This window comes from Zosterops lateralis (assembly GCF_965231275.1).
Source record: "Zosterops lateralis genome assembly, chromosome: 35".
In the NCBI taxonomy this organism is placed as follows: Eukaryota; Metazoa; Chordata; class Aves; order Passeriformes; family Zosteropidae; genus Zosterops; species Zosterops lateralis.
This window is the reverse complement of record NC_139795.1, coordinates 529,167-544,283: the sequence shown is the minus strand read 5'-3', so window position 1 is coordinate 544,283 and position 15,117 is coordinate 529,167. Positions and strand designations below refer to the sequence as shown.

The following is a 15,117-nucleotide window of genomic DNA, read 5'->3' as shown; positions in this document are numbered from 1 at the left end:
ATTTTACATAGGCACTCTTTTTTGCCCTCCTTTTTTAAACGAAACAGATTAATAAGTAATAAAATGTTTTTAAGTTAGTATGAAAGAACTACCTTAAACAAAAAACAGGGAAATAAAAGAGGCAAAACATATTGTCTGTTCTGTAAGGTATAAAACCTAAAATAAATTAGCCAAAATGTGAGGGATATGGAGCCAGTCCTCATCTTGTGATTTTTACGTACCTGCATTATACAATGGGGTGACATAAACACTTTCAAAACAATATTACATATTATAATTTCAATTCCCCACACTTGTAGAGTTACTTAAAAGTCCATTTTCCTTTTAGCTGTGAAGAAACAGAGGTATGAGGATTTGACACACCAGACTAATTTTTAAGTGTTATGCAGAGAAGTAAAACAGAGAAAGTTCTTTGTCCAAAACTTCCAAATTTATTTGAGGTTTTTTTAGTTCATCACCACTCAGCTCTGTTTAAAATTCAACTTGTTCTCACACCAGTCTTTTGATCTTGCTGCTGTTGATTCAAAACTGCAGCTTTAGTTGTCAATCATACTGCAGCTTCAGTTGTTCAGATATCTGAAAAAGCATCTTTTTGTTGTGGGGTTAAAGAACTATCCTTTCTATTTTGCAATGGTAAATATATGCCTTTTAACATTCATCTTTATTTACTTTAAAAACAACAGTTTCATAATTCAAACATTACTTCTTAGGGTGTTACTTTCAGACTTTCACACACATTTACAACATTTGAGTATTAATTTTGTTAGAAAATTTCTCAATTAAAAAAATTCAATCTCATCTATAATCCCTTCTTCTTTTTCTTCACCACGTTCTTTAAATTTCCAATTCCTTCTTATCAAACATTAGAATTCTCATAACTCTTTTAACTCCAATCTTTTGTTCCATCAAAACTATTCCTTCCTATTTCTGAGGTCATCCCCCCTTTGATATCTTATAGCTATCTCTTCATGCAATTTCAATGGCCCCAAAATTTAAAAAAACCAACAACTTCTAAGACCTCTAAAAATGTCCCAAATTCTCAAAAAAAAAAAAAAAAAAAAAAAAAAAAAAAAAAAAAAAAACCAAAAAAACCCACAAAAACCTTTCAAGACCTCTAACATAAGACCCTCATGTATCAACCTTTTTCCTTTTTAAAATTTCTGACTTCTGAAGAAGTCAAAGGGTCACTTAAAAACCCTGTGCTTCCCCCTCCATAGGAACTTCTAGTAATGGGAATAAATTAATTTCTCTATCCCAGTTTTCCTGTTTTGTAACCTTATGTTGGTATGGTGTTTCCCCTTTAAGAGGAGAAGTCCTCTGGCCATCAGCGGCTGTCGTCACCATGGGGACGGTCTGGCAGAGCTGCCGCAGCCCACGCTGCTGGGACTGGAGCTGGGACATGTCCCGTGTCTATCGGAGGGAGCCCCGGGCATACGGGCTGGCCCGGAGCAAACACAGGCACGGCAGTTATGGGCGGCTGGGCTCCAGCGGTGCGGGAGCAACGTGCGAGGGGCAGTCGTTGGTACAGGGACCGGGGCAGGCGGGATGGCCGAGTACGGGGGCAGCCGGCAGGGGAACAGGGTCGGTCGGGCGGGGGGGGTGGGGGGAGCGGCAGGGGCAGCGGAGACCGATCTTTTGTCCCATTTTTGGGATTTTACCTAGTTATCGCTTGGTCTCTGTTTTATACTGTCTCTAACAGCCTGAACACCACCTTTCCCCTCTTCTAAGGCACAGAAAACTCCTCTCAAGAACACAATACTATGCACCTTCTTAAAAAATTTAAACCAACAGTCTATATTACATATTCATTCCTCAAGAACAACAACAAAAGCTCTTTAAAATTAACTTCCCCATTAATCTGTAAAACTGCATTAATCCTTTTTTTAAACAGCCCTCTTTTCTCCTATTTTTTCCTAAGTATGTATTATCCCCAATCAGTAAACATTTTACACCTTTTAAAGTCACATTCTTTTCTTTGTAAGATTTTCTTACAAACCATCAATACATTTTCTCTCTTTTTCTAAGAGGATTCTTTTTTTTCTTGCCAAACTTTCATTATTCTTCTGTATAGCCTTCATTCCCAATAATATTCCTAGATCACATTAAGACCCAATTCAGGCATTAATAATATATTTCCCATCCATATGTCGGTATTCCTTTTAATTACTACGTTTTTTATGATAGATGCTTCAAACTTTTTCATTTCTGCAGTCACCATTTCTGAGATTTCTTTACTTATCTTACATCCTATGGGGCTTTTAATGATACATGTTTTCTCTGTTTTAAGATCAAACAAAAATTGCAATACTTCCTCTTTAGGACCTATTTTTAAAGTCACTAAAGGCTTTATAAGATATTCATCTCTTGAAAACCAAACTCTGTGGGTTTTTTTCGATGTAACTCTGTCAGAGTTTGGTTTTCTCCCTTCTTTCTGTCTTCAAAACTTAAATCGAGACAGTTTTGGATTCTAACTAGGCTTTCTGTCTCAAAGAGAAAGTCATTCATTACAGATGTAAGAACAGAATCTGTTTCATGGATTAATTCTTCTAAGGCAGAGGGGAGAAAAACAGGACTCCACGCCGAGCCCTCCAAGAACGAGGGGGTGTGAACAACCTCTGTTGTAACAGAAGCAGGTGAGGACAGGGCTGCGGGGAAATGGACGGCGGTGGAGTGGTCGGAGCAGTGGGACCCCCGGCGTGGCAGGCGGAGCGGCCGCGGTCAGGGCAGCCAAGGCTGGGTGAGACTGAGCTCCCGGTGGGTTTAGGGCTGGCGCGGGGGCCGAGGGGAACGGGAGCACAGGCGGCGGCGCCAGTTGGGGCAAGGGCAGGGGCGGGCAGGCAGCAGCACAGGGGCCAACGCTTCAAAGAGATTCCAATCTCCTTCCCCTCCTCCTCCCCTTCCCATTCTGTTTCCAGCACTTCTGTCATTACAAACAACCTTCCTAAACCTGAATTCTTCATTGATTCCCTCGCAATTCCCCCTCTCCGTGAGCACAAATCTCTGGCCTGCAGTTCCCCTCTTTCTCTTCAGACATTTTAACCCTTTCAACAATTCACTTCTTTAACACAAATAAACTCCACAACAAGCACACCTCTTCAGCTGCACTTACTTCCACTTACACAAAGACAACACAAAAAGATTGGTACCTTTTAAAGATTAGTTGTTAGTATTTACTCATAGGTATTTGACTAACTCCCAGATGTTCTTGTATTATCACACTGTTCAAGCCTCTAGTGTTTCTCAACCTGGCAGCCTTTTTTTTTCTTTTTTTTAAAGCCCAGGTGTCTTGGACCTTATACCTGCAAGCCTTTTTGTGTTTTTTTCCTCAATCTGGCAAAATTAAAAATACCTATATTTGGCCAACCCCAAAATGCTCTTGGGTCTTACATAACCCTTTTAATTCAGCAGCAAGCCTAGGTGCTCTTGGATCCTTTACTTGGCTCTCAACCTTTTAACATTTTTCTGTTTTCCCAGTGGTTTGTGCCAGGAAAACCTTTGCTCCCTTCCTTTAAGGGGTCCAACCCCTTTTCCTGGGACCTCGTCTGTTATAAATGTGTATTATAAAATTGGCTTTTCACAAGATGTGTGCTATATGATTAATAACATAGTAAGGATATAGGATATAAGTTCATTTCTGCTATTGGTAAAAGAAGATTAGATATAATGGGAGTAGTTGATGTAAGTATGCTTAAACTGTCTGTTTGGCGGACCCAAGGAGGGACAATGCAAAACAGTTCCTGGAATATGGAAACTAGTTTATGGGATTCATAAACTATTGTAATAAGAAGGGTATTCAAAACATGTGTCTGAGATGACAAAGTGTGGACTTGGCTGAATGCCAAGTCACCCGGCCGGCCATACTTGGCTTTTTTTTTATCTCCTAATTGTCTTAATTATTTTATTAAACATATTTCTTAAAATTTACCAAAAAGTGAACCTCATTTTTCACACCATCCCAGACCAGGGGGTTCAAACCATTCCGCCCCCCCCAGTATCCCACTTTCCCAGTGGATTGTATAGGAAAACTATCGGCTCCCTCCCTGAGGGGTCCAACCCCTCCCTGGGACCGTCCCAGCCACCCGGGGTTTTTTACAACCCCTTTTTCCTGGGACCCTGTCCCAGCCACCCAGGGGTCACTTTCACTCTTTTTATCTTTTGCTTCACTTCTGTGCTGGCCATTTCCCTTACGAGATAATAAAACTGCAGCTTAGGAAGCCACCACACTCATCTCTCCAGTCTGGAGTACCCAACCACAGTGTCCCATTCACACACCACACAGATCCCCTTTAACCCGCTCCCCTAAGAAATACTTAAAATCCTTTTTCTTTCTCAGGTTCTTTGTGTGCGAGGTTTTTAGGGAGCAAAAATACTGCAGTTTTAGGGCGTCTTTTCCCTTTTCCTTACTTGCTTTTTCTCTCTCCTTGCTTGTCTCTTCAGGTGTTTACCTGCAATCCCCAATTCTTACCAGGAAAAACAAAGTTTTGCACCACCAAAAACCCAGGTGGGGCGCCTCCCTTGCTCTGGATTTCCTGGGGTTTCAGGGACGAGGTATATCCCAGCAGAGCCCCCAAATAGTGAAAAACGAGGTTCACTTTTTGCTAAATTTTAAGAAATATGTTTAATAAAATAATTAAGACAATTAGGAGACAAAAAAACCAAGTACAGTCAGCAGCTGGCAGGGTGACTTGGCATTCGGCCAAGTCCACACCTTGCTATCTCAGAGACATTCGTTAAATACCCTTTCTATTGCATCAGTTTATGAATATTCATATTTTTCCATAAACTAGTTTCCGTATTCCAGAAACTGTTTAGCATGGCCCCTCCTTGGGTCTGCCTTTTTAGAGCATGTGTGTTTCTTGGCTGTGTCTTCATTATCACCTCCAGCTTGGGCCATGGTCCATACTTTCTTCAGATAGTAGATGCTGACAGTTGGTATATCAGTAGCAGAGTCTTCTTTACATGTTCACTGGATGTTATCCCGACCAAACAGACAGTTTGAGCATACTACATCAGCTACTACCACTATGCCTAATTTTCTTTACTAATAGCAAAAATAAAAAACTTATATTCTATATTCTTACCATAACATTATTAATCATATAGCACACATTTTGCAAAAAGCCAATTTTATAATATACATTTATAACAGGATGGATCAGAAACTCCAGAGCTGTGGGTGAAGATGGGAAGGGATGGATCAGAAACTCTGGCGGGAGAGGTCTCGGCAGGCAGGGGGTGTGGGCTACAGAGCAATGAAAAGACTCACAGCAGTGCCACAGAAATGGCAGGGGGCCGGTACAACAGTGACTCTGCTCCCAGCACGGTGACAGGCCCCTCTTTTAGTGAGGCAGGAGATAACCAGATAACCAGTGGCTGCCCCAGGAGCAGGGGCTCACCCCATGTTCTGGTTTGGGTTGAATTAGGGGAAAACCTTCAAGGAATCCCCTAATAACAAAACCTCTACCACCCCTCCCCCCAACCCTGGGTTTGGGAAGGAATCTCTTGAACACAAAGTGGAAAAAACCGGTTTATTAACAAATGAATAAACACCCCCCCGACACAAGGGGAAAAAAAAGAACAGAAAAAGCTCAGGTTACTGTGAGGGGGAGGGCGCCCAGCTTCCTTTACAAGCCCCGGCGATCCTCTACGGACTCCTCCAGCCAGATCAGCTCCGGGTGCCGGTCCTAAATCTTAAAAGGGGGGGGGGGGGGGGGGGAAAGGGAGAAGAGGAAAAGGGAAAAAAAAAACAAACAGAGCACAGAGGCGGCAGAAAGAAAGGAAGAAAAAAAACCAAAAGAACGAAAGGGCAAGAAACTAGCAGAAAAATTGCGAGACAGCAAGCGCCTAGAAGCAGAAAGCCAAAGCCAAAGCAGCAGCGGAGCCAGCCAGCAGGCCAGTGCCCGCCCCCCCTAAAGGGGACGGAACACCTCTTAGACATAACAAGGGAGTCCAGGATATGGGATTATGGGATAGAGAGCACTGTCAACCCAGGACACCCCACAGCAGAAGAAACAGGACCGAGCTGCACTTCTGCAGCAGTAGGGAGTTCCTCTCCCCAAGCCGCAGCTACACTGCCCTCCTCTGAAGGCTCAGATAGAGTGAGAATTTCCCCACCCCACTGTCTCAAGCACCCAGCCATCAGTGCTTCTTAGCAACACAATGGGAAATAATTCCACTGGCAACAAATAAAGAATAGAGGAAAGAAAAACTCAACCCCCAACAGGCTACCTATAAGTAGGCAGGAAACCGAGGGGTGGATCTCACCATGGACAGTATTTCTCAGGTTCTCCATGACTGTGAGATCTGTGCTGCAATCAAATGGGCCAAGCAGGTGAAGCCCCTGTGGAATGGTGAGGGAGAGCGATACTGCTAGAGAGCCGAGCTGGGAGCACTGCTCAGCTCATGACACAAATGGAGATGTCAACATTAGGTGGCCTCAAGCCTTGGCAACTGAAAGCAGAAGTTTGAGAAAGGAATGTAAGAGACAGCGATGTGCTTGGTACAAGATGTGCTTAGCAAGCAGGACTGAGATAAGACAGAACATACCTGTGTTAGTGCGAGGCATGACTAAAGCAATGCACTTGGCAGTATTACTTGTTATATAATGAAAAGGTATATAAACTCAGCCAGGTGTATCAATATACAGCTTCATGTGTGCACCCCATGGAGTCCATGTCTCTCTGTCAATCGTCGTCACCCTTATCTCCACCCATCACCACCTCTACTACACATGCCCCACCATCCCCTTTCCCGGGGTCTCCTCACCTCCGGGGGTCGTTTGTGAAGAAAGCTCAAAGTCTTCCTCACTGTCCTTTTAATGACCCATTGGGTTACACATGTGTATTAAGCAGCTATTATGTCAGTGAATACTATATTTGCACATCCAAATAATTTCATGATACACTAAAGCAACAAATTTATTTTAATTAACATTTTTCTGGATTTGACCCAAAACTTTGCAATCTCCAGATAAATATAACTTCCTTATCTCAGCCTCTTGTCTGTCTTCCTGCTCTTCACTTGAACATCTGGAGATGGAGGGAGGGCCTTCCTCCTTCCTCTCCTCAAAGTTACACTTTAACTATTATTTTACTACCTTAAAATATCGATTACTGTTTCAATTTCATCAGCACCAATCATACCCATTTATCACAAGGTGCATTTGTTTTTCAATCCCAGAATAGGTTGTTATGCTAACCAGTTTCCATACCAAGATTGTTTTTGCATGGGAACTTGCAAATTACTTAGAAGTGATAGGCTAGCTCGGGCAATTTAGCAGAGCAGGCCTGATTTTATGAGGCCTTTTATAATTCTTTTACCTGTTACAACATTGCCCCAAGTAGGATTTATTGCCCAAAGCAGGATAAACACCAGAACTAAAGCATTTGTGCTTCTTGGCTTTAAAACACTGGAAAATGGGAAATTCATCCATTAGCAAGAGGTGTGGGGAGGGTGGGAGCAGCAGGATGAGCTCTGCTGACAGCTCTCGGCTTTCCCAAGAAGAGGAAAGAGGCTGGATCCAGCTCCATGGATCACTCAGGCAGTGATTCCTGCCGGGATGAGAGAGGGTCACAGCGTCACCCTATCCCTGTCCCCATTCCCCAGGATGGACCTGGCTGCAGCCCATGGAGAGCAGTAGCTGCTCCAGAACTCCACTGATCCCGCCCCAATTCTGCCTCAATCCACCTCCATCCATCACATACCAATCCTGCTCCACCCATTCCACTGGATCCCACTCCATTCATCCTGCCCAAATCCTGCTCCATCCATCCCAACTAATCCCGCACTGGAATCCTGCCTTGATCCAAAAAACTACCTTATCCAGCCCCTCCCCTCCTGCCCCAGTCCTGCTCCATCCATCCCACATGATTCTTATTTGGAATCCAGCGCTGATCCCGCTCCATCCATCTTGCACCAATCTGGCTCCATCCATCCTGACTGATCCCACTCCAGAATCCAGCCCCAGTCCCACTCTCCAATTCTATCTGATCCCGTTCTGGACCCCTGCTCTGATCCAAAATCCCTCCCTGATCCCCAGTCCATCCATCCTGCCCCGATCTCTCTCTAGAATCCCACCGTGATCCCACTCTGGATCTGCGGTTGAGCCATTGGTTCCCAGATCTCTTCCTGCAGAAAGAGAAGATCCATGAGATTCCAGCACAGATCACACACCGGGATTAACCCCAGGATCCATCCTGGGATCCGCACAGAGGGAATCCAGAGCTGGATCCACCACTGGGACTCACCGGCTGCCATGTTGTATCCATCCCTGTCCCTCCTCCCTGGGGAAAAACAGTGGGATCAGCCTCAGTGGCACAGGATTCCTGGATTGGTGCCAGGTGGATCCGTGCCCCTTCCCGACCCCCATCCCGTGTGTTACCGGATTGGAGCTTCCAGACAATGAATCCAATGAGGACAGTGAGGACGAGGATGGCAGCGATGAGGGACACAGCAACCACCATGGTGAGATTCCTGCCAGATGTCAGCTCTGGGAAATGCGGGATGGTGAGGAGGGGAAGGGGAATCCCCATTTGGGAATTCCCAATTCCCACATTCCCAGCCTCACCCCAAGCGAAGATCCCAGGCTCTAGCATTCCGGGTTGCTCCACCCGGCACCAGTACTGCTCCCGCTCCTCCGGCAGCACCTCAATCCTGGCCCAGGTGTGGAAGGTGCCGTCGCTGTTGGGAACGATCCCGCCCCACTCCATCTTCTGATCCCACATTTCATCCCCCTTCAGCCAGTTGACTGTGATGGTGTTGGGGTAGAATTGTAGGCGTGGCAGGACAAGATCAGTGTCCCGTGTTCCTCTTTTCCAGTCACATGGACATCAGGGGGCTCTGGAATGGGATAATGGTGAGATGTATCCATGGAATTCCACGGGAATTGGATGGGTGTGAGATCTGCCCATGGAATTTCCACTGGAATAGGATGATAATTATTGGAGTCCAGGGCACGGGGAAACCCCTCAAACTGCCCTGGGGAGTCCGGGACCCCTGCCGGGACCCCAGGAAAGCATTGCCTTTGACCTTAGCCCATGGGAAAAATTGCCAACACTTATTGAGGAAAAGAGAACAACTAAAATTTAAATTAGATAGTAGTTTAGTTTGTCACAGGATGAAAATTTGCAGTTTTGGGTTTTTAGAATGGAAGTAGATAGAGACAAGATGGAGAATTTTGGGCGGTGCCTTAAGTTCTTCTTCTTCTTCTTCTTCTATTCCATCTTCTGCTGTGACAGTGGCACAAAGACATTGGTAGAATGTAGGTGATGTAAAAAATTGTGTGTCTATAATTAGTGGTAATTATTGGTACAAAATTGTAAATATAGTATGTTTCAAGACTTAATTGGGTTAGAAGTCCTTAAGAGACCTTGGATGACAGGTCTCGTGCTCTTGGCAGCAGTGTCTTTCAGCGTGCTAAGCCTGGTGTTCAGCAGTGTGCTGACCTTCAGATAAAAAAGTTAATAAACACCTTTCAAGACCGAGCTGCGAGATCCGCTCCTCTTTCTAATTCTGGCATGGTACTTTGAAAAGGAAAAAACCTCTAATTAGGGGAATCTTGGACTCAAAATCGGAGAGATAGTGACATTCCATGGGAATGAGATAAGAGTGAGATCTGTCCATGGAATTCCCACTGGAATAGGATGGAGTGAGATCCCATAGAATTCTGACAGGAATTACTGTGTTCTCCAGTCCTCCATTCCCAAATCCCATATTCCCACCCACCTTTGCACTCCAGCTCCTTTTGCCCATATCCAATGAATTTTCAGAGCCATTCTGGGCAGACGTGCTTCAGGTAATTCGTCCAATAACCAGCTGTGGTCCCTTCATGTTCCCAGCACTTCCTGGTGATCTCAGCAGCAGTGTCAGCTACCATGAATCTCCCATATCCCAGATCAAGGGAGATGAAATCCCGCCCGTCATAGGCAATCCAGAAGGATCCACGGACGCTCCTATCAGACAGGAGGTCACAGCCGGAAAGCTGCTGCAGTGTGTGGAGACCTGGGGGGATTGTACCCACAGAGACCCATGGAATTGTGTTGCAGCCCCACAGAGCCCCATTCCTACCCTATGGAACTCCAGAATTAGATGGAAATCCACAGAGCCTCATCCCAGCCCCTTGGAACCCATGGGTCCACATCCCAGCCCCATGGAACAAAACTGGCCCCATAGATTCCATCCCAGCCCCATGGATTTACATCCTATCCCCATGCACCCCAACTGAGCCCCACAGATACCATCCCAACACCATGGATCACAAGATATCCCAGACCATCCTAATGGATCCCCTTTCGAAGGGGGATCTCAGCCCCTTGGAGCCCTATGAATCCACATCTGAGACCCACAGATCCCATCCCAGCCCTACAGTTCCCATTCCAGCCCCACAAATCCCATTCCACCCCCACAGATGTCCCCACTCACCCCTGCTCTGGTTGTACCGGTCCCGCAGTGTTTCCAAGTTTTCCTGGCATCCAGGTGCTTCTTCCTCACATTGATCTGGGTCTCACTATCCCAAAATCCTGGCTCAGCTCCATCCTTCCTCCACTGTGTCAGCGGCTCCACCCGGCCCCACTCACTGTCATAGCGCATTAAGGGGATCCCATCCACAAACCCAATGTCCATGAACTGGGGGATCCCCAGGCTGGGCTCTGACACTGTCACCTCCAGGAAACGCAGGGAGTGGAGAACTGGGGGGACACGGAGATTTGAGGGGGTTGAGGGGGCCATGGATCAATGAAAGGGGAAACTGGGAGAGCTTGGAAGGGGTTTGGGGATCCCAGGGCCAAGGAAAGGGTTTGCAGGGCTGGGAGAGGTGGGATCGACAGGAAAGGGTGTGCAGGGAGGTCCCGGTGTCCAGGAATGGGGGCTCAGGAGGTTCCAGGGTTATGGAAGGTGGCGGGGGGGGAGGGGGGTGTGGATTTGTGCAAGGACTGGGAGAGGTGGGATGGGGGTTCCAGGTGTCCCCAGTGCAAAGGAAAGAGGGGTCACAGTGTGGGGAGATCTGGGAATAGGAGGCTCAGGGGTACTTGATGCAGCAGAAAGGGGGGGCTGGGGGCTGAGAAAAGCAGGAATGGGGGCCCAGGGGTGCTCAGGGTCAAGGAAAAGTGTGGTCTGGGGATTTGGGAAGGTGGGATGGTGGTGCAGGATAAGGGGGTGCAGGGAGGGGTCCCAGTGCCTGGGGTGGAAATTCAGGGGGATCTCAGGGCCCAGAATTCCCCCTGGCATCCTCCACAATGCCCCAGGGACCATCCTGGACCCCCTGGGACACCCACCCACCCCCCCCACCCCCCCCCACCCCAGGACACAGAGGGTGAAGAACTGGGGGGAAACAGAGACTGGGGGCATCTGGGGGCATCCAAGGATCAGGAAGCAGAACCGGGACAGCAGGGAAAGGTCCGAGGTTCAATGAAGGGACTGGGAGAGGCGGGATGGGGGATCCAGGGGGTTCCTGTGCCCAGGAAATGGGGGTCCGGGGATCCCAGGTGTTGAGGGAAATGGGGTCTGAGAGCTGGGAAAGGGTTAGGGTTAGGGGAATGGGGATCCAGGGGGTTCCCTGGGTCAGGGAAAGGGGGGTCTGGGGCTGGGAGAAGCGGGCGGATCCCGGAGGCGCAGCATGGGCAACGGGAAAGAGAAAGAGACCGAGGGAACGCGCTGGGGGAGGGGACGGGGGGAAAGGGGAATTCCAGGGAGTTCATCTGGATCCCATTGGATCCCCGCTGCGACCCCCCTGGAGCCCTCTGAGAACCACCTGGGAGCCCCTGTGATCCCCTCCTTAAAAAAGCGCTGGGAGTGGAGCACTGGGGGGGACACGGAAATTTGGGAAATCTGGGGGTGCCAAGGTGAAGGAAGAGGGCGGGTCTGGGGTCTGGGAAGGGCGGGATGTCCGGGAAGGGGTGCAGGGGGTCCCAGTGCTGAATAAGAGGGTGCGGGGTGGGGGGGGGGTCCTAGAATACGTGAAGGGGGTCCAGGAGGGTCCAGTCCCAGATAAGGGGGTGCAGGGCGGTCCCCATGCCCAGGAAGGGACCTTTAGGGGGGTCTCGAAGTCAAAGAAAGGGGGGTGAGGGCACTGGGAGAGGCCGGATGGGGAGGTCCAGGGGGTCCCTGTGCCCAGGAAAGGGGGTGCACGGGTGCCCGATGTTGAGGAAGGTCGAGGGTGAGGGCTGGGAAAGGGAGGAATGGAGTCCAGGAGTTTGGGGTCTCCAAGAGGGGGAGGGCCAGGAAAGGGGCTGCAGGGAGACATTAGTGCTGGATAAGGGGGTACAGGGGGTCCTGGTGCACGGAACTGGGGATTCACAGGGCTCCCGGGGATAGGGAAGGTGGTCCCTGTTCCTTCGAAATGGAGTTCCCGTACCCAGGAATGGGGATTCAGGGGGGTTCACTTCCTGGGAATCAGGTTTCAGAGGAGTCCTGGTGCCAGATAATGGCATGGAGGGGATCTGGAGCTGGGGAAGGGGGTGCAGGGGAGCCCCCATTCTCAGGAATACGGGGCTCGGGGGGGTCCTTCTACAGCAGAATGGGGGTTCAGGGGGTCCCGGTGCCGGATAATGGGATGCAGCGGGTCCTGCTGCCCACTAAATGGGGCTTCTAGGGGGGGTTGGGGGGGGTCCCTTCACAGGTTCAAGGGGTCCTGGCACCTGAAAATGGAGGTTCAGGGGGGTGCCAGTGCCAAGAAATGGGACTTCAGGAGGGTGTCGCTTCCAGAAATTGGGGTTCAGGGGGCTCCAGGTTCCAGATAAGGGTGTGCAGGGGCTTTTGGGGTTGGGGAAGGGGTACAGTGGGGTCCCGGTGCCCCGAAATGAACGTTCAAGGGGGTCTCTGTGCCCAGTGAGGCATTGATTTAGAAGAATTAAAGACTGTAGTCAAAATAGATAGTGCTGAGATAATGTAGCTAGGACTTCCCTTTTGCTAACAGAAGCCAGACTGAAGGAACTGATAAATCTTAGAAGGAACTGATAAATCAGGGAAGCTGTCAAACTAGGCTTTTGCATCCTGAATAATCAATAGACCCCATGAATACAATACAATCATAAATCAAACAGTCCTGGAAAAAACAGGATTTAGCTGTCACTAACACAAAAGGTTAAAAAGTCAAGGGAGGAAGACCCATCTTACTTCATCATTTTGAGACCCCACCCTATAAAAAAGACCACCGACCCATTTTAAAGAACAAACTACGCATGCTTAATGGCTTTTTGGGGTAATTACCATATGAAGCGGGGAATGGGAGGTACCAGAGTTATGAATATACATTTGTAGTTTGTGTATTCAATACTCCTGTAGATAAAAGACCCTGTGATGATCTGTAAATTGCGCGTGTGTATTTGGGAGCTATCCTGCACGCTGCCCGGCGTCGTAACAAATATACATTTTCTAACTTTAAACTGTTAGAGAGTCTTTGTCCATTGTGAAAAATGAGGTTCACTTTTTGGTAAATTTTAAGGAATATGTTTAATAAAATAATTAAAACAATTAGGAGATAAAAAAAACCAAGTGCGGCCGGCCGGGTGACTCAGCATTCAGCCAAGTCCACACCTTGCTTTCTCAGAGATACTCGTTAAATACCCTTCCCATTATATCGATATATGAATATTCATAAAATTCCATAAACTAGTTTCCATATTCCAGGAACTGTTTTGCATGGCCCCTCCTTGGGTCTGCCTTTTTAGAGCATGCGTGTTTCGTGGCTGTGTCCTTTTTATCGCTTCCAGTTTGGGCCTTGGTCTGTGTTTTCTGCAGGTGGGAGATGCTGATAGTTGGTGTATCAATAGCAGGGTCCTCTTTACATGTTCACTGGATGTTATCCCAACCAAACAGACAGTTTAAGCATACTTACATCAACTACTCCCATTATATCTAATCTTCTTTTACCAATAGCAGAAATAAACTTATATCCTATATCCTTACTATGTTATTAATCATATAGCACACATCTTGCGAAAAGCCAATTTTATAATACACACATATAACATCCGTCATAGTTGGATTTTGGTATTAGATCAATATCCATAGTTTTTTAATAAATCACCAGGAAGGGGGGCTTGCCCAGAAATGGAAGTGCGGTGGGGTCCCTGTGCCCAGGAATTGCGGTTCAGGGGGGTCCCGGCGCCGGGGGCAGTCACCGGTCCCCGGGTGGGTCCCGGTGCCGCAGCTTGGGAGACGCGAAAGTGACCGGGGGGAGCGCAGGGAGGGGACAGAATTCCCCTGAATACCCCAAGGACCTCCCAGGACCCCTCACAGGAGGCGCGGGGGGGGGGGGAACTGGGGGGACCCACAGATTGGGAGCTCTTCCCGGAATTCGGGGTTCAAGGGGGCTCCGGTGCCCGAAAATGGCGGCTGGGGGGGTGCTGGAGCCCAGAAATGGGGGTTCAGTGGGATCTCAGTGCCAGATGAGGGGGTACGGGGGGGTCTCGATGCGGCAGAAGGAGGAACAGGGGGGTCTCGGTGCTGAGGAAAGGGATCGAAGGGGGTCACAGGACCCAAAATGGAAGTTCAGGGTGGTCCCGGTGCCCCGGAATTGCGGTTCAAGGGGGTCCCGATTTCGGGGGGGTCTTACCTCTCGTCACGCTCCCCAGCTCTCCCAGGAGCCCCAGGAGCCCCAAGAGCACCCCCAGCCCCAGCGCTGGAGCCATCGCAGCCGCTCCCGATCGCGGCTCTGGCGCAGTTTGAGAGAAGTGAAAGCGAAAGTGCCCGAGGAAGGCGGCGGGGAAGGGAAAAGGGGAATTCTAGGGAACTCACCTGGATCCTCTCCTGGAACCCCTCTGGATCTCTCAAGGATCCATCTGGGACCCTCCAGGGCCGCGCCCTGCAGGACCCCCGGGCCGGGCTGTGCTGAACTCCCGGGCCCTGCGCTCAAACTCTGCCCAGACCCCGCTGGGTTCGGCCCAAAGCGGGGGAAGCACCAGCAGCAGCGGATCCAATTTTTCCTGCGGCTGCGGGTCCCACCCCCCAGCCGAGCAGGACTGGGCGCAGGGACTCCGATCCCGGATTCCCGATCTCCTGCTCTTGCTCTCTCCTGTTGTCTCCCTTTCCTTTGGGTGATCACAAATCCCATAGGGGCTGTGTTATGAATAAAATGGGCGGAGATAATATTAATCTCCTTAAAATGTTAATCAGCTCTTT

At 48.6% G+C, this 15,117-nt stretch overlaps 1 pseudogene across 1 annotated transcript; it reads right to left on the bottom strand.

The window, feature by feature from the left end:
- Nucleotides 1–8,177: 8,177 nt before the first annotated feature.
- LOC310921503 (class I histocompatibility antigen, F10 alpha chain-like) lies at nt 8,178–14,627 on the bottom strand (annotated as a pseudogene). The gene is made up of 5 exons: nt 14,552–14,627; nt 10,420–10,685; nt 9,724–9,999; nt 8,567–8,838; nt 8,178–8,488 (listed from the first exon to the last, which is right to left on the bottom strand). The product of its transcript is annotated as a class I histocompatibility antigen, F10 alpha chain-like (transcript).
- Nucleotides 14,628–15,117: the final 490 nt, after the last annotated feature.